Below are 24,985 nucleotides of genomic sequence, written 5' to 3'. Positions count from 1 at the left end.
AGGCCATGATGGGACTTGTGGACAAGTCAGAAACCAGGCACCAATGTCAGATAATTTGCTAGAATGCTTCCCCTAATTGTCTGAACATCACTCTTACTGGTGGCCTGGATGGACTGGGTGGGAGGAGTGTTTACACTGACTACATATCCCATCAGGCCCTGTCCTACACCTGGTTAATACCCCGGATGCTTCCTCTTCTGTGGCGCAAGAGACTTGGCTCCTCTTCCGGTTCCTTCCCCTCCTGGGGCCTAGTTACCCCATCCACGTTGTTCTCTATAGTTTGCTCTTGAATGAGTTTGAAGTCACCCTGAAATAAAGTAAATACACCAAATTGAAGAAGCACACACAACGATTTAGTCATGAGAGAGTGTACCCCTATATACTGGACCACCATATCCCATCATCAAATAACCAGGATTTCAACAATAATGGAGACATGTCAGACTCAGGCTCCAATAGCTCGGGCTCCAGTAGGTACAGCGGATCCACTTACCAGGGAAGAAGGAACCAAGGAAGAAGAACAAACTATAGAGGACAAAGCGGATGGGGTAATTATCAAGGTCCCCATCCATACACTCCTTATCCCTACGGTCCACAAATACCGCAAGGTCCCATGGCACCCTTTAACCACTGGCATGCCCCACAAGATTATCAGTACTATCCACCAAACCCACCATTTTTAGGATTCCGGAAGAGGAGCCAAGTCCACTGGGCCGCAGAAGAGGAAGCATCCAGGGTATCGACCAGGAGTATGTCCTGGGCCCTGAGCAACCAACCAGGAACCAGCAGGTAGACCACCTAGTGGTGAATCTTACCGACCAAGACCTCGCCCAAGCACAAAAGAAATCCTGGAGAAAGGACTGGGTTTCATACCCACGGAGAAACTAGATACATTCTAACTTCTCAAGGAGATCAATGAATTCATACGAAAGTTGAAATTGAAAATCTACTTCAAAGACAAGGAACCACAAACCAACGGAAATGATGACACAGGTTTGTGGGTAAAATCCACATTCACCCCCCCTGGTAGTCCATTACCAGTGGAATTACTGGCATTTGAGACGGCAGTCATGAAGCAGGTTGACGAAATGGATCCATACGAACATCGTATTTTTCACAATACCACCAAAGAACAAAAACAGGCCATCAGAGAATTAGCCAATAACAACGACATAGTCATTAAGCTGGCCGATAATGGAGGAGCAATAGTGATCCAATCTTCAAAAGCATACAACCAGGTATGTCAACACCTCCTACAGGACCAAAGGAACTACGAGATCCTTACAGCAGATCCAACACAGTCAATTCGATCAAAATCGTGAGCATTTGTTTATTTATTTATAAGGCGCGACATTCATCACTTGAGATATCACGGTGCTAAGATAGCAGAATAGTGGAGAGTAGGGTCAGTGTGGCTAGTGGATGTGGCTTCAGTCTTTAGGGAATAAGTATGTTTTGAATTTCTTCCTGAAAATAGTGTATACTTTAGTCATCCTAAGTTCGACTGAAAGCTCATTCCGGTGCAGTGCTGCAAGATACGAAAAAGTGCTGCCTCCTGCCCTGGATTTTTAAATCCTTTTCATTTCAGCAAGTGCTTGATGATGTGACCTTAGGCATCTGGGAGGGATGTAGAATTGTATTTTATTCTGAAGAATCTTAGGACTGTGTTGTGGAGTGCCTTGTGGGTATGCCCTAAGAGCTTGAATCGTGCTCTTTGGCGCATGGGCAACCAGTGAAGTTGTTTTAGACAGTCCGTCGCTGAGCTATATTTGCCCTTATTGCACACCAGTTTGGCTGCAGCGTTTTGCACCACTTGTACGCATTTAAAGTGGTAGTCTGGCATGCCCATAAAGAGAGCATTTCTATAGTCCAGTCTGCTAATCAGTAGGGCTTGTGTGACTGTCCTTCTTCTTTCTAGGGGGATCCATGGAAAGAGCCTTTTTAGAAGCTTCAGTGTGGCGAAGCTTTTTCCACATAGTGTCCTGTCCGTACCTGGTCCTGCATAGATAATTTGTTGTCATTTATCACACCCAAGTTTTTTGCGCACTGCTAGGGGGCTGGAATGTCTCTAAGTGAGTAGGGCCACCAGGATGCATCCCAGATGTGGTTGGCTTTGCTGAAGAGGAGGATATCAAATTTATCGGCGTTCAGCTTTAGGCAGTGGTCTGACATCCAATTTGCCATTTCAGTGAGACAGCTGTTAAGTTTTCTTTTGGTGTCATCATGCCCATCTCCAATGGCTATTGTTAATTGTGTGTCGTCCGCATAAGAGCACACACCGAAACCCCACTTAGTCCCAATAATTTTTGCTAAGGGTGATACATATGTGTTGAATAAAGTGGGGCTAAGGGGTCCTCCCTGCGGGACGCCACAAATTAATGTTTTTGGACTTGATGAGAAGGCACCCAGTTACATGGTTTGAGTTCTGTTGTTCAGAAATGAACTGAGCCATTAACGGGCCTTTGCATGTATCCCTTTTTTCATGTAGGGTTTTTAGTAGGAGGTGGTGGGAGACCGCGTGGAACGCTGCCGACAGGTCTAGTAGGATCAGGGCCACAGCCTTACCCTGGTCCAGTAATGCTCTTATGTTATCCAGGACGGCCTGGTGGAGGAAGTCATCTCCCACAATTGGGTATGAACTAAAGAAGGGGAATTCCTTATTGGAAAGTCACCAACTATTCCGTATTTTATTACGATACCCAAAATTGACAAGAACCTATCCCAAACTCCAGGCCGACACATTGTATTATGCATTGGGTCTGTTTTAGAACCATTGTCTAAGTTAGCTGATGTGTTTCTACGTCCATTGGTAAAACAAACAGATACCTATCTCAAGGACACAAAAGACATCTTGGTGCTCTTACATGACATGAGCTGTGACGCAACAAAGGAATTGCTAATGGGCCTGGCTGTAGAGAGCCTCTATACTAGCCTACCACATGGTGAGACTTTACGCATCATAGAAGATGTCCTCTTTGGGATTGATTGGGAGTACCAGACCACACGTAAGATAGTCATGGACTGCCGTAAAATGGCCCTTACCAAAAACTTTTTTCAATATAGTAACACACTCTACCTCCAGAAACACGGGACCAGCATGGGCAGTACATTCACCCCAGGATAGCCGGTCTATATGTCCAGCACCTTGAGTCACACAATATTCTCACTACTAATAATCCTTTCCAACAACACATCAGGGTATAGAAACGTTACATAGATGACGTTCTTGTCATTTGGAATGGCGATGAGGTAACGGCAAACAGATTCATGACCTGGTTAAATCATCAGAATCAGTTCCTTAAATTCACCAACACCATCTCAAACGAGGAACTTGTATTTCTGGATCTCAACATCTTCCCAAAAGGTGGGGTATTAATAACTACTACACATTTCAAAGCAACAGCCAAAAATTGTCTTCTCCTTTATGACAGCTTTCATCCCAGACACTTGCGGGATAATCTTCCCTACAGTCAGTTCTTACGACTGAGGAGGAACTAAACTGGCATTAAGGATCAAATTAATTAAATTAAATTAATTTCAAAACCCAAGCTGAAGAAATTGGTGAAAATGAACTATCCTACCAAAGTGGTGGAGAATGCACTGAAACGCACTAGGAACAACAATAGGGACGCCCTGTTTGAACCCATGCCACAAAAAGTTAGGGAAGGCAGACAGATCTGCATCACAACTTTCAATACTTGTTCCAATCAAGTAACCAAAATAATAAACAAACACTGGCGAACACTCAGCTGTGGACATCTGAACCTCTTGAAACCAATGTACTTGCACAGAAAAGGAAAATATGTACGTGGCTTAGGTGTACATACAAGACCGTGAAAACTGACAGGTAGTGGAGTGCCTAACACTCTGCTTCCACCATTCAAGGCTCACCATCCCTGTGGTCAATGTAGTGTTTGCCATCTAACTAGAATGAGTAAGGACATTACCTTTAACAACAACATCAAATGGGAACAACGTAGATTCACCAAGTGAAATAGCAAAAATGTGATCTACATGATCCCCTGCCCTTGTGGCCTACAGTATATCGGGATGACGACATGCCCTGTGAAAGTCTGCGTAATGTGAAATGCAATATAGCCACAACAAAAATGTCAACCCACTACCTAGAAACCAACCATACCACTCTAGACCTGCAGTGGACAGTTATCGAACAACTGGACTCAGAAGCCACTGTTTTTGAAAAGGAACAAATGTTGGGTCTTCTGCCTTGACACACACACCAAGGGCCTCAATGTGGGTTTCCATGGGGACAAATAAAATAGTATACTTTAATTTAGCTATTATACGTGAAAGGCGTTGTTATAACGCATTCTGTTCCTCACGAATAGTTAAGGGCTCCATACATGATCCATTCAATAACACTGTTTTCAGACACTGCCTTTCTATTTCTTCACTTATGTTTGGTAATGTGGTAATTCTGCATATCCAAGCACAGATACATTCAATCATAAACCAACCAAGAAGCACTGCCACATCGGGGCTCCTTTTTTGAACAAATTAGCACACTAGTGGCCCAGCTCACTGTCTTTGTGTATTTTTTAGTATTGGAAGTCCACTAGCATGTACATGACTAGTTATGCCCTTTCATCATCGCTAAACGATCACCATTTTCACTCATTTCATAAATGTAGTTAATGATAAAGTGCACAATTTTGCTTGATTTATGTACTTTCAATATATTTTTTCTAAACCCAACTTTTTTAGTTATCCCCTACCGGTATAACTGCATCCACAAACTCCTATACGTTTAAAAAAAGCAACTAGGATGTGTTTCGATTATGAGGTGGCCATTTTGTGAATTTTAACATTCTAGTCACTCAGCCGACGCTGCTCCCAAACCAGGAAGTTACTCACTCTGAAGGTAGGCGGCCATTTTTAGAGCTAGCAGTCTAGAGTTCGGTGTCCTCCCGCCCGCTGATTGCAGAAACAACTGGATACAAAAACTGCAGTATGGCAAACATTCTCCCTTCATCGGAGAATGTTCATCGGAGCCACGGGCAGGGAGTGTACCTTTGGGTTAGAGAGCAGCTTTAAGGAAGTGAGTACGGTATTGAGGATACCCTGGGCAGCAGATCCTGACACTTTACGAGCTTGAATATATATATATATATATATATATATATATATATATATATATTACCTACTGGCGGTCGTCAGTAGGTAGTTATAGTTAGGATCGATTTCCATAGGGAAATCGCAACATTCTATTTGGAATAACTTTGGCGTCGGTTGAGGAATCCGCCTGAATTTTTCAGCAACTTTGCCTCGCGGCGCTCCTCTCCTTCCCTGACAGTTTGGGGGGCATTCGTCAAGTGGGGGCCGAGATAAAAGGGGTCCCAAAACGTGTTTTCCCCATGTTAATTTCCATAGGGTGGTCTGTCGCACTTTTAGCTCGAACGCCTGAATGGATTTTCACCAAACTTGGCAAAATTGTAGGGACTGGTAGCCCGATGTGCCTTTGCTATGTCTCAAGATATGTGCTCCAGAGGATTTTGAGTAATTTAGGTTCCAAAAAATTTATATATCTAGAGCCGCGTCCCGGTACGCGTACCGGGGAGCGCTCCGGGCGCGCCACGCGACTTGCGCACGGCAAGCTGATTGGCTCTCAGGTGTCTGTAAACATTCGAAACAGTCCGCAGCGGCCGCCATCTTGTGTCTCGGTAGGATCGAGACACAAGAGGTGGTAAAAATAAAAGGGAAAATAATGAAAAGGGGGCAGGGTAAACCACATGCACACAACCCTACACCCCCACAGTCACACACTCCCCACACACACCTTACACACGCACACCTCCACCCACACCCAAACACCCCACAGCCCTACACCAACACTTTATACATCCACACCCACAACCACACATCCCACACACCTAGACACACACACACACCTCACCCCCCCAACACACACACGCACACACAGATACCTCACAGACACACCTCACACATCCCACACACCTCCCCCCCACACACACACACACCTCACAGACACATCCACACATCTCACACATACACACACATGCTATACACATACTCCCCACACCCACACAGACCCCAAACACACCTCACACACCCACACTTCCACCTACACCGAAACACCCCACACACCCACACCCACACACACTTTACACACCCACATCCCCACCCACACCCACATACCCCACACAGATACACACCTCATCCCCCCAGACACACACACACATACACACCTCACAGACACACCCTGCACATCCCCCACACACACCTCCCCCACCCCCACACATGGGGAAAACTCAGTGAAACACTAAAATAATAATTTAAAGTTCTTAGAGGTAGGGTATCTCTGAATAGAGTTGTTGTGTTGTGTGGGTGATTTAAGTACCAACATGTAGGTACCAATGCAGAGTCTTAAATTCAATGTACACCGTTTACTCTGTAGATATTTTGCATGTTGTTATAGAAGTTATTGTGGTATATGGAATGCATACCATAGTCTGTCAGGAAAACATAAAGAACATGGAGGCAGGAGATGAAAAAGAGATGTCAAATACACTTTAGAGATAATATAGTGGGAGAAAGGAAGTATCTATGAGGAAAATTACTATGTAAAACAAAAAAGTTGCACAGTATACTATAAGTCTCACATTATATTATATTCATTTTGGTACTATTTCATTGATTGCATATAAAAAAGAATAATGTCTGGAACAATTTTTAATTATTAAATATAAATGTATTGCTCTGATTTTTCAAAATGTAATAAGACTTCCAACATTATGTTGTCGGGAATGTCCTCATTTGGATTACATGATTCCATTTCTTCCACATATTTCAGAAACTCTTCATCAAGAGACTGATCCAAAAAATCTGAATCGTTATTCTCTTCCTCTGGATTGTCCTGAAGATCGAGTTCGAATGAAATATTACATTTATTTTGATCTCCTTCCATTATGTTGCTGTAAATTGCATAAAAAATAAATATATCAGTAGAGATAGGGCACTGTTGGGTTTAAGTTCAGACAGGTAGTTTTGATTTTTTAACAGTGATGTTATCTTTGGGCAGTGTATGGTATCAGGCTGGAAGTAGAAATATAAAAAAGTGTATGTGATGAAACCTAAGTAAATTCATAATTCTACAAGACAAGCCTAAATCCATCCATAACTATAACAGAGAAGTCTATCTAAATCTATAACTATTACAGAGGGATAGTATATAACTATCAGAAAAAGTTTTCCATATTAACTTAAAGTGCACAATATACTTCATTTTTCAAAATAACAACTTACCTTTAAAAAGAAGTTGAAGTTATTAGTGAAAATCCTTTTGAAATGTACACCAGGAAGTAGTAGTCAAAATGGCTGTGTTTCCCTCTCTTTCTTTATATATATTCAGGTACATAACCAATCAAATGTCAGGTAAAAAAAGTAGAAAATGAAAGTAACATTTTAATTGGTTGTCAATTCTAACACTTCAGATGTGTTTTTGTGAAGTAATTTACCTCAGGGTATTTAGAGAGGTCTACAGGCTAAATGGCTCAATGGAATCCCATCAAATTTGGGAAAATGGTAGGGATTGGTATGTAGTATGAGCTATTCTATATTTGCTGAAAGTGTCTCCAGTGGTTTTTATGTAAATTAACTTTTAACATTTTTGGGAGCGCTTCCCGGTGCGCGCCCCGGTACGCGTACCGGCAGCGCTACGGGAGTCCTCCATTTTGTGTTTCGGTAGATTTGAGAGAGAAAATGGAGGACAAACAACGTTGGGAATGGGTATAAGGGGGCATCGTAGGCACTCCTTGACCCTCTAGGTTTTCTGAGGGGGTTTTAGGAGGTCGAAATAGGCAAACAAGAAAAAAAAAGTTTTTATTTTTCGCGGGGGGAGCGCCTGGTACGCGCACCGGGAAGCGTACCGGGGAGCGTACTATAGTGAAAAATAGTGAAAAAAGTTAGAAGAAGATAATCATTTGGAGTGATCAGAGATAGGGTAGCCCTGAAAAGGGCTTTTGGGTTCTGTGGCTGATTTAGGTACCTACAAGTAGGTACCAATGCACAGTCTTAAATTCAGGAGGAATATTCTATTCCCTTCATCTGAGAAGTGCACACCATCTTCTCTGTAAATATCTTACATGTTGTAACGGAAGTTGTTGTTGTATATTGAACCCATTCCATAGTCTCTCATGTAAGCCGAAACAGATTTATTCACATGTTTCCGTGCGTTTTCAAATTGTGGACAAAATTGGTTGGACCACTTCCATTTCTGCCTTTGGCATATATTGGAATATACCAAGGCAGTTTGTGGAAAAAGTGCCATCAATTGATCAAAGGTGTCCTTTAAAAGCATTTCCAGACCTACACCAGTCAAAGTGCCCAAGTCATTTCCTCCACAGTGCACAATTAACAGGTCAGGGTGTGGCAAATGCAAAAAGATTTTCACCAATGGAATCAATTGGTGACATTTTAATCCTCTCTGGCCAATCCATTTGATGTTCACGTTTGATAAATCAAGGTTGTGAAAATTTCTGGTACTAGCATACCTTTGAGCCCAGTGGATATAGCTATGTCCAATAATCCAGACAGAATACATGGTGAGAGGAGATTCTGATGCAGTCAGATGAAGTGTGGAAAAGAAATGGCAGTTGGAACAATAGGAGGTTGCAAACAAAAACCTGTGGAGTTTCAGTGCTCTTGAATCACAAGCAATGATTGGTAGAATGAGATAGGTGAAAACTGAACGTTAGGGTGCATGGTTGTGTTCTGTGTAAGAAGTAATTTGAATGGTTAAAAAAAAGTCATTTAAAGAAACATGGCACCAGATAAGCTGGTGTATTTGCAGGTCAAACATCCTTGCAGAGGTGATTTGCAACATTGTAGAATAAACTTTTTACCCTGGCAGCTCAGTGAGGAGGGAGTTGCTATGGTAACAGGTAGAAAAGGCTGAGGGGGGAAGGGTGTTGGTTTGAAAATACAGAGGGAGGAGTTTTGATTGGTTACCATGAGGAATATGTGTGTACAATTAGAGGTTTTCTGTGCCTTTATGGTTTGCAGTGCCTGGAGAACATACCTTTTGCTCTGCCAAAGAAATATTGGTGTGTGTATCTGACACTGTTCTGAATCTCCTAAAGCATTTGTAAAGGTGAGTTATGATTCATTTAATATACATAGAGACTTGTATACTCTATGGAGAAGATTTGGAAGCAAATTGTGTTTTTTTAATGTTGCTTTGTGTCATGCTTTTTGATAATTCTTGGTAAAAAGTTTTTACTGCATAGAGGAATTGTATTTTGTAAAATTGTGAAGTTTTAGTAGTGATATGGAATGTTTTTATTTGGGACGTGTGCTGTGTTTTTTAAATGTGAAGTCAAAAACGATTTTGTGAAAAATGAATGGATTTTAAATTTTTTAAAAGGAATAAAGAATGTGTGCATGTTTAAAGAAATACATTTGACTCTTTACAATGATGTTACCTGTGTTAACTCAGTGTAGGAAGCATATTGAGTTTGTTTGCATAGAGGAATTGTATTTTGTAAAATTGTGAAGCTTCATGTGCAAGATTTTGCCTCAGTCTTATCCCTGCTGTGAGGCAGATGGTTGTAAATATGATCTGTGCTGTGTTTCCTAAATGTGATGTCAAAAACGATTTTGGGGAAAATAAATGGATTTTACATTTTTTAAAGGGAATAAAGAATGTGTGCATGTTTAAAGAAATATATTTGACTCTTTACAATGATGTTACCTGTGTTAACTCAGTGTAGGAAGCATATTGAGTTTGTTTGCATAGAGGAATTGTATTTTGTAAAATTGTGAAGCTTCATGTGAAAGCGTTAATTGTATTTTGTAAAATTGTGAATTTTTAGTCGTGACATGGAATGCTTCTACATAGGACATGTGCTGTGTTTTGTAAATGTGATGTAAAAAACGATTTTGGGGAAAATAAATAGTTTTTACATTTTTTAAAATGAATAAAGAATGTGTGCATGTTTAATAGAAATACATTTGACTCTTTACAATGATGTTACCTGTGTTAACTCAGTGTAGGAAGCATATTGAGTTTGTTTGCATAGAGGAATTGTATTTTGTAAAATTGTGAAGCTTCATGTGCAAGATTTTGCCTCAGTCTTATCCCTGCTGTGAGGCAGATGGTTGTAAATATGATCTGTGTTGTGTTTCCTAAATGTGATGTCAAAAACGATTTTGGGGAAAAGAAATGGATTTTACATTTTTGAGTATAATGTGGCGCAAAGGTTTAAAAAATGACGCATACATGCGTCACTTTTTAAATATGGGAAAAAAAGGTACATGTTTGGGCTTTCCTGGGGAGCCTAGGTGGTGAGGATTGTATCTAAGTGCGCAGTGGACTAGGCTTCATGAAGCATATCCCTGTCTGCATTCTTAGACATAGGTGTCAATTTGACTTTTTACAATGATGTTAGCTGTGTTTTAAAACAGTGTAGGAAGCATATTGAGTGTGTTTGCATAGAGGAATGGTATTTTGTAAAATTGTGAAGCTCCATGAGAAAGCGTTTGCCTCACTCTTATTCCTGTTGTGAGGCAGGTGCAAGATTTTGCCTCAGTCTTATCCCTGCTGTGAGGCAGATGATTGTAAATAGGATCTGTGCTGTGTTTTCTAAATGTAATGTCAAAAACGATTTTGGGGAAAATAAATGTTTTTTACATTTTTGAGTATAATGTGGCGCAGAGGTTTAAAAAGTGACGCATCTACCTACATGCGTTAATTTTTAAATATGGGGCAAAAAAGGTACTTGTTTGGGCTTTCCTGGGGAGCATAGGTGTTGAGGCTTGTGTCTAAGAATGCAGTGGACCAGGCTTCATGAAGCCTATCTCTGCTGCATTCTTAGACACAGGTGTTTTGAGGCAAAATCTTGCACTTGTCTCACAACAGGAATAAGACTGAGGCAAACGCTTTCTCATGGAGCTTCACAATTTTACAAAATACAATTCCTCTATGTAAACAAACTCAATATGCTTCCTACACTGAGTTAAAACACAGGTAACATCATTGTAAAGAGTCAAATTGACACCTGTCTCTAAGAATGCAGACAGGGATATGTTTCATGAAGCCTAGTCCACTGCACTCTTAGATACAAGCCTCACCACCTAGGCTCCCCAGGAAAGCCCAAACATGTACCTTTTCCCCCCATATTTTAAAAGTGAGGCATGTAGGTAGATGCATCATTTTTTAAACCTTTGTGAAATGTACAGGAATTTATATAGCGCAAATCACCAAGCGGTTTCTAAGCGCTTGCTTAGGGAACCCGTCCTGGTATTCCCCTGTGAGATAACCCCGGCAGGGTATCCGCAAGGTGAAAGCCAGGCATCCCGCCGCGAGGGGCCGTTGTGGAGATTAAGCAAGCTATTGCCCAGAGTCGCAGAGTGTGAACCCGTGAATCGAGTAGGCACCGGAGCGAGAATTGTCGAGTCCATGGACATTTTAGGACTCAAGACCCCGCCGAGCCGGGAATTGAACCCTGGTCCCGGGCTGACCTCTGCTTCCAGGTCTGCCTCCTCTAACCAGTGAGCCACACTTCTCCACTTGTGCCACATTATACTCAAAAATGTAAAAACCATTTATTTTCCCCAAAATTGTTTTTGACATCACATTTAGGAAATACAGCACAGATCATATTTACAATCATCTGCCTCACAACATGGATAAGACTGAGGCAAAATCTTGCACCTGCCTCACAACAGGAATAAGACTGAGGCAAACGCTTTCACATGGAGCTTCACAATTTTACAAAATACAATTCCTCTAAGCAAACAAACTCAATATGCTTCCTACACTGATTTAAAACACAGCTAACATCACTGTAAAGAGTCAAATTGAAACTTGCGTCTAAAAATGCAGACAGGTATATGCTTCATGAAGCCTAGTCCACTGCACTCTTAGACACAAGCTTCACCACCTACGCTCCCCAGGAAAACCCAAACAAGTTCCTTTTTGCTCCATATTTAAAAATTGATGCATGTAGGTAGATGCGTCACTTTTTAAACCTCTGCGCCACATTATAATCAAAAATGTAAAAACCAATCATTTTCTCCAAAATCGTTTTTGACATCACATTTAGGAAACACAGCACAGATCCTATTTACAATCATCTGCCTCACAGCAGGGATAAGACTGAGGCAAAATCTTGCACCTGCCTCACAACAGGAATAAGACTGAGGCAAACGCTTTCTCATGGAGCTTCACAATTTTATAAAATACAATTCTATATAACTATATAACTCAATATTTTCTCGGGAAGCATAGGTGGTGAAGCCTGTGTATAAGAGTGCAGTGGACTTAGACATAGGTCTGATCTTCTTTGTACTTGTGGACAGAGCTGTCTTCCACTATACTTTTCAATACAGGCCTCACCTTTTGTGCACCACTGGAGAATCCTCACCTGATCTGTAACCCTGTATAGATCGTTTGCTTTTTGTCATTGCTTTGTTGTTTGGTAATACTGGTCTATAATGTGCTACTGTTTTTCTTTAACACAGATTGAAATCGTTATTTGAAGAAAAAGCAAAGATGCCCACAAAGGAAAGGACAAAGAAACAACGTAACCGGGAAAAATCAAAAACAGCAACGGAATTACAGCATTCTTCCACAACAGATACTTCAAAAAACAGGAACAAAGCTCCTGGTAAGACAACATAGGGGTCGATTCCGATCCGGTAAAATCCCCGTCCGTACGAATCGTATCCGAAGCCGTTTCCGTACGACTCGTATGGACGCCGTACGACCGGACGATTCCGATCCCGATCGGCCGACCCGGACGCGATTCGTACGGTACACGTCGATTCGTACGGAAAAGCGCACGATCACCTACACACCGTACGGCGCGTACCCCCATGATCGCAGGGGTACGCGCCGTACCCCTGTGATCATGCGGGGTACGTGCCGTACACCCAGCGTACATGGGGTACGTGCCGTACACCCACCGTACATGGGGTACGGTGCGTACCCCATGTACGCTGGGTGTACGGCACGTACCCCGCATGATCACAGGGGTATGACGCGTACCCCTGCGATCATGGGGGGTACGTGCCGTACCCGGGGGGGGGCGTTCCGTACCTGTTTCGGCGCGAACTCTGCGTTTACGACTGTTTTCGGCTCCCGTAGGAAAAGGGTCGTACGGCGCGTACCCGACACGAATCGTACTTGCTGGGTCGTAAAAACCAGCCGCGAACCGTAGTGATGTCGCGTACAGCCGGTTCCGAGTGAGACTCGTACGGAGATTTGAGTTGTACGGAGTCCTGTACGACTCGTACGGAGTTTGGCACCTGGTACGGATTGTACTTCGTCGTACGTACGGGACGTGTACGGGTACGATTCGTATGGGGAAAAAACTCTCCGTACGACGATTCGGAGCACATTTTACCGGATCGGAATCGACCCCTAAGTCTTTTTTACGTAACATATGTACATCCAAAAAAAATGATGGACACCATGTAGAAAAAGAAAATGAGAGAGTAAAATTGAAAAGGAAGGAGAGAACTTCAAAGAATCCTAAAACTGGAGCAGGAGAGAATAATATGTATAGGAATAGAAGGCAGAATCAGTTTTGAGACATTCGTAGACAAATGTTTCGCAATAGAGTGGATTTAAATTTGTTAAAAAACATTAGGAAAGGTAAACAGAGAGCTGCTTTTTATAAGAAAAAGAAAAGTGTAGAGAAGATTGTTGATCAGGCTTTTGAAGTTAAGAAAAAATTATTTATTTTAATAATCAATAGAATTAGGACACTTAACAAGACAATTGATGTTTTCAAATCAAACAGTAGATGGAAAAGAGTAATTAATCAGACACATTTTTGTAAAGTTTTTTCTGGAGAATGGATGCACAGTTCAAGTTGTGAGCCATTTTTTAATGAGGAGAGTTACTTTCAGGAGAATGATTTAGTGCATGCAGTTGACACCAGTGGTCGAGCGTATGAAATGAAAGACGGTTGTCCGATTGAAAAAGAGAAACTTGTGCCTAGAGAACCAGAAGGGGTGTTATCTGATGGAGTTTTAGGGAGACGTACTAAGGGTCCAGTGTACACTTGGAAGTGTAGTAGTATTTGTAGTGTGCGACAGGAATCAATTGATTTGTTTTGTAATTTCTTACGTACATATAGTAAAAAAAGTATAAAGCAGAAAGTGAAGTTGTTGCAAGACTTAGATCCTTGCAGAGTGAGAGGAATCACAGGTTTGCAAGGCCATTCACTGGCTTGTCTTTCTAGAAAAGTCTGTCAGAGTGTTTTTCATCATTTTAGGATGCTAGCAGTGCATCATACCAAAATGAGGAAATTAGTGAGAATGTTGTATTATGCAAAAAGTCCAGCACTTAAGCTTAAACAATTAAACAGTGCTCTTTTGCATGGAACAGAATTAGATGTGAAGAAGATTTGTGATGAAATTGAGATTTGTTATTTTCGTGAACAAGAGGACAGTGTAGAAATTGAGACAGCAATTCAAGGTAATGTGGAAGACAATGTACAGATTTTGAATACAGAAAAGTTTGAGCAGGAAATTACCAGGTTTAAGGTGAAATCAAGTGAAAGGCCCAATTTTACTTGTGTGTGTTGTCGACAAAGTCATTATAAGATTCAGACTAGGTTAGTTGATTTATATGCAAAAAGTGAAAAGAAGGATAATTATGAGTGGAAAGATTTAGCAACTTATTTGTGGGTGGAGAATTCTTTTGATTTGAGTTCTGATCAGCGTATTTGTAAATATTGTTATGATAAATTAAATCAAAACAGAATGCCTGCTAGAGCTGTTCATAATATTCTGGAGTTGGTAGACATTCCCCTTGAATTGATGGATTTAAATACATATGAGTCTTTTTTGATTCAATGTGTCCACCCTTTTCAGGCAATTGTTCGCATGGAGCCTAAGATAGGGAAATTGCCTCCTTCAGATTTGCAGAGCGGATTATAGGGAAGAGTTGTTTACTTGCCTCTTGATTTAAAAAAAAATATTGATACAATTGGTATAGAAAAAGTAGAAGAGGAACCTTTAGTTATTCTAGTTAATGGGGTTCCAACAAAGAGTAAAAAAATCTGTCAAGATTTAGTGGATGTTAGGAAAGTCAAAAAGGCAACGTTGTATTTAGTCAAAAACAATGAGTACTACAAAGATGTATGTGTTGCAGCAGAGGAAACAGCTGCAGATGAAGACAGTGATTGTTCAGGCAGCCAAATTGAAAAAGTTGATGTGTCTAGAAGTGAAGAAATATATGAACATTATACTGTTCATCCTTTGCATTCCAAAGAAGTAATGGGGAATGCAATTGAATAGTTTCAAATGAAAACAGCAAAAGGAAGTCCCATTAGTGTATGGGAAGAAAGTTTGGAAGCTCGTTGTTTTCCACAGCTATTTCCAACAGGTCGAGGTGGACGATATGACGATCGACCACTTCAAATTCCTGCATCTGAATATCGAACTGTAAGATTATATGCTGAAGATGCAAGGTTTCGTCAATGCATTCCCTATTTGTTTCATCTACTGTATGAAAGTGACTTGTCTGCGCTTTCTTATGCAGTAAACCATATTCTGAAAAGTGGAGCACATCTACAAAATGTTTCGGCGAGGGACTTTATGGAGAAAGTGAATCTGCAAGATAATATTTTAGAATCTCATCTAATCAATCTCATGGCATGTCAGCGTGGTACAAATGAGTATTGGTACCGTCGCCATGGGGAATTGAAATGTATGCTAGGAAACTTAGGAACTCCTACATGGTTCCTCACTCTTAGCTGTGCCGAGTATGCATGGGAGGACTTACTTCAATTTCTACGAGAGGCCAATGCTAATATACAAAATATAGAATTCAAAACACCTGGAGAACTGTGTTCTTTGGATCCAGTGAATGTATGCAGATATTTCAATCATAGATTTGAAGCTATGATGTCTTTTATTACCAACAAAAAAAATCCTCCCCTTGGAGAGGTTTTGGATTTCTTTTGGAGAAAGGAGTATCAAGCGAGTGGTGGTCCTCACATACATATGTTGTTATGGATTAAAGATGCACCCAAATTTGGAACAGATTCAGATGAGACAGCCATGAGTTTCATTCAAGAGTATTCAACATGTGCTGTTCCGAAAACTACGGAAGAAAACAGTTTAAGGCAACAAGGTTTACGCTTTCAATCCCATCGTTGTGGAAAGTACTGTCGTCGAAAATTCAGAACCAAGGACAAGTTCTACACAAAATGTCGTTTCGCTTTTCCACGACCAGTGATTTCTAAAGGAAGAGTAAATAATTTAATGTCTTCTCTGCGACATACTGTGACGAGGAAATCACCAAAAAATACATACAATTTAAAAAGAGACGAAGAGTCCAAGTACATCAACGACTACAATCCAGTGATTTTGTCCATGTGGAATGCTAACATGGATATTCAATTCGTTGCTGACAACTCTATTGCTGTAGCTCGATATGTGACGTCTTAAATCACAAAAAAAGAAAAGACAGAACTGAAGGAAATGTGGGAGGACATTTCACATGAAAAGAGTCTAAGCAAGAAATTGCACAGTTACAGTCTGAAGATGTTGTCGCATCGAGAAATTGGAGCATATGAATGTTCTGATCGATTGTCGTCAGCAAGTCTCTATGCCAAATCTAGAACCATCATTTGGGTGAGTCTAGGTCTTGCTGCAACACGAAATCGAGTTTTGAAATCTGTACAAGAGATAGAGTATTTGGCGGAGAAAGAACCAGAAAGTACAGATATTTTGAAGACAAACATGTTGGATATATACTATCCAAATAGAAGTCATCACCTTGAGAACGCTTGTCTCTATGAAGTTCTGCAAAGATATATTTATAAGAGGAACATCAGAGAAGATATCAATAATGGAATATATGGAGTCATTGGATGTGAAGGATGTCTAGTGAAACAGAAAAAAGGTCATTTGATTAATCATCGCAAATTGAGTTGTGATAATCCAGATAAAAGAGAATTTTATTATTTAGCTCTTTTGCAACTGTTTAAACCATGGCGCGAAGAAGAGGAACTTCTTGGAGATTTTCTCTGTTATGAAGACTCCTTTAATGCAACGAAGGATACCATAGAATGTCCTGTTTTTCCAAATGATCTGCAAATGTTGAATGAAGAAATAGAGCAAGAAGCCACAATTGCTGCAGAGATTGCGAGAGACAGTTCTCAAGGTAGTCAGAGTTCTGCTTCATTGAGTCAGGATCCACTAGGAGGACCAATTATCCAAAATGAAGCTGCTACTGCCATGGATGAGGTGGAAAGAGCTATGGAACAAGCTCAAGATGATGAAGTTAACTTAGAATATTTGGTGAAACAACTAAACCTTGAGCAGAAACAGATACATATGACGAAGTCAGAGAACAGGTTGAACATGGATTCAGTCATGAGAAAAAAGAGTGCTCATGTACATCATTTAAGCCTGTCCAACTGTACGTGAGTGGAGAAGCGGGAACTGGAAAAAGTTTTCTGATTAAAGCCATTGCAACTTATCTGCAGAAAAGGACTGAATCACCGCTGTCTTGAGTTGTTACTGCTCCAACTGGGCTGGCAGCACATAACATTAAAGGGATTACCTTACATCGTTTACTGATGCTGCCAGTGGAGCATGATAACAAATTGCAATATCACAAGCTATCTGGAGATGCGTGTTCCGAAGTTTCGAGAGTCCTGAAGAAAATGAAACTTCTTATCATTGATGAAGTAAGCATGGTGTCAAATATAATGCTTGCTTTTGTGCATTTCAGAATGCAAGAAATTCTTAGAACAGACTATGATGTCTTATTTGGAGGAAAACATATTATTGTTTTTGGAGATCTACTGCAGTTGACTCCAGTGAAAGGACAACCTGTGTTCAAAATGCTCACGCATGAAGATACCAGGAAGTGCCTAGGAAGCATTGGAAACGTTAATATATGGTTAAACTTCAAATATGCAGAACTGCTTCAAAATATGCGGCAGGCAAAGGATGAAGATTATAAAAATATTTTACAAGATGTAAGAGTAAGAAAAATAAGTCAGCAAGGGAAAGAAGCTTTACATGGATGGTTAATTTCTAATTTGTACCCAAATGAAAACATTCTTCCAGAAAATATTTTTAAGAAAATTAACGAGAAGAAATCTGCCATATGTTTGATGCCTACTCTGAAAGAATGTTCCATGTTCAACATCAAAATGCTGAAGTTAGAAAATGAAGAGATAGTGAAACTGGAAGCTATTGATAAAATAGAGCATATGGGAGCAACAATTATTTTGTCAGAAAATTTGAAATCAAAATTCGATTAATTGGAGAAGACTATATCTAAAACTGCTGGTTTTGAAAAGACTCTGAATGTTTGTTTGAATTGTCGTGTCATTTTGAGAAGGAATTTAAATGTTGAAAGAGGTCTGGTAAATGGAGCAATGGGTCATGTTGTTGGTTTTGTGAATTACAAAAGTAGAGATGAATTGAAATTATAAAAATTAAATTTGATGGCATTGATGAAATAGAACAAATTTGTCGTTGTTCAGCTAAATTTTTGCTCGTGAAAGACTTATATGTTCCCCGAAAACAGTTTCCTATTTGTTTGGCATATGCGGTGACAATTCATAAATCTCAAGGTTTAAGTGTAGATAGCGCTTTGGTGAACATTGGAAGTTCTGTGTTTAAAGAGGGTATGGCATATGTGGCTTTATCATGAGTCAGAACTTTATCAGGATTGTACTTGATTGAGTGTGACGAAACAAAGATTTGTGCAGATCTAGATTGTGTTAAAGAATACAATAGGTTAAGAAGAGAGTATGCTCCACATTTGCCTCAATATCCTCTGATTGAAAAACGTGTGGTAGGCCGAAAAAGAAGAAATGAGAGTAATTGCAGTGAGGTAGTAGCAAAAAGACAAAAAGTAGATGAAACTGTAATTGTAAGCAGAAGGAAAAAGGATTCTGTTGAGGATGTTGTTGGATTTCAGTTTGAAAACAGTTCTGGTGTCAACTGCTATGCTAATGTAGTAGTTAATGTTGTGTTTTTTCTTCAAAATTTACAAAAACAGATTGTCGAAAATCGGGAACAAACATTGTGCTGTTTATTGAATTCTGTGTTAGAGAAATGTAGTAGTGATAGAGGAAAAATAGAAAGTGTTTCAGAAATTAGGAATCTTGTAGACATATGTTCAGGTCAAAATCAATTTTCACAGATAATTCAGCAGGATTGTCAGGAATTTTTTATGTATATGTTTGATGTATTGGAAGATGAAGGAGTAGATATAAAAAATCTTTTTAACCTTTCTTATCAATGGCAACTTGACTGTGATAACTGTGCTTCATCAAGTACTACTAGAATAGACAGTGAAAGATTTATATATTTGACTTTACCAGACTGCAAATCAGTGCCTTTTAATAATCTAGTTAAAGCAGCTGATCACAATATGGTGTGTACCCAATGTAAGTCTACAATGCTGTCCACATTATTTCTACAAAATTATGGTCACTATGTCATTTTAATGTTCCAACGATGTAGACCTGATGGAACTAAATTGACAACTTCTATTAAAAATTTCGTGGCTTCTCAATTATCGATATCAGGAAGAACTTTTGCAACTGTAGCTAATATTTTTCATGACGGTCCTTCTACAACATCAGGGTATTACACATGCTATTTAAAAACTTCTAAAGGTTGGACCCAATGTAACGACACTCATTTAACTTTCAAACAACGTTTGCCTTTTGGCTTTATAAATTCATACCTAGTGTTTTTACAGCCAAAATTTAGGTAAAGGTAATTGGCCTATGAAGACGGGAGGAGTACTGATATATACTCATACATCTGACACTATTTGGCCAAATGGAAAGGTGCAGGAATGAGTAAAGAGTCATGACTGAAAAAAAGGAGTATATGAAAATATTGAAAATATTTCAGATGTTCTTGGAGTTTTTCTTCTAGAAAGTCGATGAAATTGATTTTTTACTGAACAGCAAAGTACTTTGCAACGAGAAAAGGACCACCATGATATACTATTTGGCCTCAAGGAAAAGTAAGTCAATCAAAGATTAGTGTACATTTGTAATTTCTTAGTATCTAAGTTTTTTTTTAAAACACAATCTTTTAGATTGTGTTGTTTTTTTCACGCTGTCATATGATGAGTAATTTGAACTCACTGTTTTAAGTGAAATTCAATATATTCTGAGAACAGCAAAAATAAACTATGTAACATGTTGTAAAAGGTATTCTATACTTTGGATTGTGTAAAATAAATTGTATTCCCATTCTCTGACACTCACTTTCCTTTTTCCGTCCTCTTTCAGCTCTTTTAACTCACTTATAATGTCTTTCTCTCACTCTCTGTAACCCCCGTTCCCTTACTCCACTTCTTTGACAACCCCTCATTTTCATTTCAACTGTCTGCATCACCTCTCTCCCTTGCATAACTTTTCAGCTTTCAGTCTCTCTGCTTTACTTCCCTTTTCCGTATTTTCCTGCTTTGCTCTTTTAGTAATTCCTGTTTACTCACTCACCACTATTATCGCACTCTATCACTATAAATCACCCACTTTCCCTCGCTTATCTTTGTTTGCTCCTTACTTTTGACCTTTTCTATCTATTTTTCGTCCACTACTTCTATGTCCTCAGTGCCTCACTCTTCTTGTCTTATGTCCACTTGTGTTTATCTACCTTCTATCATTTCTTTTACAACAACTTCACTGCTCCTGTCTCATCGTTCTTCATCCCATTTCTTTTACTCTGGTTCCATTACTATCTCTCATTTCCTATGTTTCACACTGTTATGATTTTTAACCTCTTCATTTGTATCTTTTAATTTAAAATACATATTTTACTAATTATAACTTTTTTTTCTGCTCTCTTTCACAGATATAAAATGTACTAAAAAAATGTAATTAAAGTTACATTTATTATATGGTAAGTGTGACTAAAAAAATGTAGTTTGTCATCACCCTTTGCTTTAAGCTCACTAATATTTTCTCAACCAACCTCACTCCTGTTTCTTTACTCTGCTTCCCTCACGTATTCTTATTCTCCATGTTTACTCCAATTTCCCTATTTCCCCTCTCATATTCAACTTCTTTCAGTCCCTATTCTTTACTTCACTTACCCTCTGTTCTCTTCCTTTGCTTCTTCACTCATTCTGTTTTTCTTAATTATTTACCTTACTCCTACACACACACCTCATCCCCGTCCCAACACATACACACACCTCTGACATACACCACACACACACATCACACACACACCTCATACACAGGAAAAAATCCCCCCACACAGAAACTTCATATACACACACACATCCCATTCAGGTACTGTTACCTTTATTTTCTCTGTCTTTTGTGTTTGTCACTCCCCATCTCTTATCCTAATTCAATTTTTCACTGTCTTTCACCCCTCTTTACTTATACTAACTGGCCTTTTCTTACCCTCCCTCACCGTTATTCATTTATCCCAGTTACGCCACTACCGTTCTTTCTCAATTTTTTTCTGTCCTATCGTTTTCTTTCAACACCCACTCACATTCTCCCACTATCTCTAGTTTAGTGTTCTTCCTCTCTCTTCCCTTCTTTCGCCTGTTTAGTGATTTTACTTTTCTCATTTTCACCCTATTACACATTGTCTGTTTTTCACTATGTAGTAAACAATCCCTCTGTGTTTCTCCCTCTAGCTCTCTTTCTCTTAACATTACTCTCTTTGTGTTCTTCCCTCATGCTAACTCCTTCATTAATTGTTTTTTTCTTTTTTTTGTGCGCTCCCCGGTGCGCGCCCCGGTGCACGTACCGGTACGCGTACCCTGCAGAAAAAAGATTGATACAGATTCTTTAAAAATATAGGTTTATTTTTATAAAGTAAAGGTAGTTCTAAAAAGAACTGTTTTTTGTCTTCTTTTTGTTGTTTTATATTTTTTTAGACTTTTTAAAACGATTTTATATTTTTTTGGGATTTTTTTCAGGGGAAAAACAAAAACAGGGATTCCAAAACTGCTCAACAGGAGCAAAAAAATGTGAAAATTTAGGGACTGGCAGGGCAGCGGTGTCCTTGTTTCTTTATGGCAATGAGTTCAACACTCTGCTCACCATAGCAGAGCAGTTCGTCACACTGCGTGCACAGAAATTTGATGCCTGCAAACACCGGCTGTATGTTAGGGACCATTCTTCTACGGAGTGGTCCCGAAGGTGTTGCTCCACCAGGGGAGGTGATGCCGCCATCTGTGGGTAAATTCCGTGCCAGCTCCCTGGCAACATTTTTTGGGTGTCTTCTTTTGACATGCCTGATTAAATTGGCATTTCCGAAACTATCTTTTTTTAGAGGATTGGCTCTGTATAAAGTACTGCCACATATTTTGCAGGTTACTTTTGGAGCATTGACTTTTTTTTGTCCTTCAGGGATGTCATAGAATTTCCAGATGAAATGGTCTTTTTTCTTCTGTTGAGGAGGGTCCTCATCCAAAAATCCGTCGGAATCACTGCTGGATGACTCCCTTGCAGCCATTGCTGTAGATCAGGAAAGTAGGAGATGAAGACAGTACACAGAACAGCTCTTGCTCTCTCCAAGTACAAAGCAATAGTGAGAGAAATGGGTGGGTTTCACACAATTTGGAAAAAAAAAAGTTCTGAACCAATGAAAAGTAGTATTTTAAAGTCACATGGCTTGACGCGCTTACGCTATGCGCCCTGGAGCGCGTCCCGGGGCGTGTATCGTAAGCGCATCGGTGCGCTTACGTTGCGCGATCGTATGCGCTTCCGGGTGCGCTTACGCGGTGCGTCATAAGACGCATCTCGCGGCTACGCGATACGTGTCTTATGACGCAAGACGTGGCGGCTAAGCGATACGTCACGATGTTGTTTTCGTTCGCGGCAATAGCGCTATCGGGACGCTCACCTGTACGCGCCCCGGGGCGCGCCGTAACATTGCGCTTACCCGTGCATTCACCGGTACGCGCCCCGGGAGCGCCCCGGGATGAAAAATACAAAAACATTTTTTAAACAAATGACATATTTATACAATGTAAAATTTGCTTTAAAATGTATTATTTTTTATACCAATAAAGATTTGCTATTAAAAAACCATTGAAATTCACTGAAAAAACCATAGGTTTCACACCAGTTATAGTTAGGAATTAGCATTAAAAAAAACTATTAAATTCACTGAAAAAACCATAGGTTTTACACCAGTTATAGTTAGCTGGAAGTTTTACTCGCATAAAACCATTGAAATTCCCACGTTATAGTTAGTTGGACTCACTATAACTTGCACGTGCAATGCATTGCTGATGACGTCACATATTACATCACTCATGACATGGTCAGTGACATCACTCATGACATCACTGATGACACCATCCTTGTGACAGAGTGACAGACCTCCTTTCACAGTAATGTAACCCTTGAAACACATATTCAAAAATAGAAAATAAAATTTTCAAACAAAACTGGAGATACCAATACCAGTTACAACAACCAATTCAATAATTCCACCATCTATATATACATCCACTCATTCACCAACAGTTCTATATAGTCACTCATACATATACTCACTCATCATATGTAGTGATACACCTATACATCCTGTTATACACTGACAGGCATCCAAAAGTTACTCACACACATACTCACACATGCAAATAAACTATTGAACATCTATTCATTTGCATATATAGCTATACACACACTACCACTTTACTTCTAAGGAAACTTACACATACTTACTGTCTTAAACAATCACTTATAGAAACACATACTAATTTAAACAGGAACTTTTAGAATCCCTCACTCTCACATATACTCACTTATATACATCATTATTCACATATACTAGATTAAAACATATGTAGTTACTGATAAAAATACTAGTGAGACAGTCATTCACTCACTAACACACACATATACACACTCATCCACCCATACATTCCTGCACATATGCTGTCTTCAAAACACATACAAAGAGAGAGTCAGTAATTCATGCATCTATGTGCTAAGTAATACCCCCACCAAACCATACAAACACTCATACTAATACTAAGAAAAACATCTAATAACCCATATACATACACATGTACGTACTCACCAACCCATGCAGCCACTTATACAGAAAGTGAAACAATAATACATATATTTAAATATTTAAACATTACTCACTAATATTTATTTTTCAGAAAGACACACATTCACTGGATGGTGTCATCAGTGATGTCATGAGTGATGTCACTGACCATGTCATGAGTGATGTAATATGTGACGTCATCAGCAATGCATTGCACGTGCAAGTTATAGTGAGTCCAACTAACTATAACGTGGGAATTTCAATGGTTTTATGCGAGTAAAATTTCCAGCTAACTATAACTGGTGTAAAACCTATGTTTTTTTCAGTGAATTTAATAGGTTTTTTTAATGCTAATTCCTAACTATAACTGGTGTGAAACCTATGGTTTTTTCAGAGAATATATATATATATATATATATTCTTTTACCTTGACTGAATCCTTACTTTACAAACAGTGTTTGACTACAAGCACTCCTCCCCTCCCCTGTTCAAGCTCATGGGGCCCTAATTAGGTGACCTAAATGTTTATTACCTGTTAATCTATAATTTGTTTAGAAATAATTATTACATCATGTTTTTTCTACCCAATATAGATAATTTTTGGTACATAGCCCCTCTGGATTGAAAACAGCACTTTGGCATATGAAAACTCACTTAGAGTGTGTCTTTTTTGTTACATGTATTGTATTGTCCTGTACGTCACAACCAGACAATATAAAGAGCAGCAAAACACATACGTGAGATTGACAATGTACTGTTGTGCATGAAATGAAAAATATATCACTACTAGACCTTTCACGAGCGCGGTGAAGAGTTATTTATAGTATAATAAAGTATATACTATGTTCAATACCTATATTCCTCTATCCTTACAGATCATTTTAAGGAGTATACCAAGTAGGTATTTTGATGAATGCATATTGGAATAGACGAGTATTAGTCATTGGGATTGATCAGGCTTATCTCATTA

Source organism: Lissotriton helveticus, chromosome 2_1, assembly GCF_964261635.1.
Source record: "Lissotriton helveticus chromosome 2_1, aLisHel1.1, whole genome shotgun sequence".
NCBI classification, from domain to species: domain Eukaryota; kingdom Metazoa; phylum Chordata; class Amphibia; order Caudata; family Salamandridae; genus Lissotriton; species Lissotriton helveticus.
Note: the sequence above shows the minus strand (reverse complement) of the source record.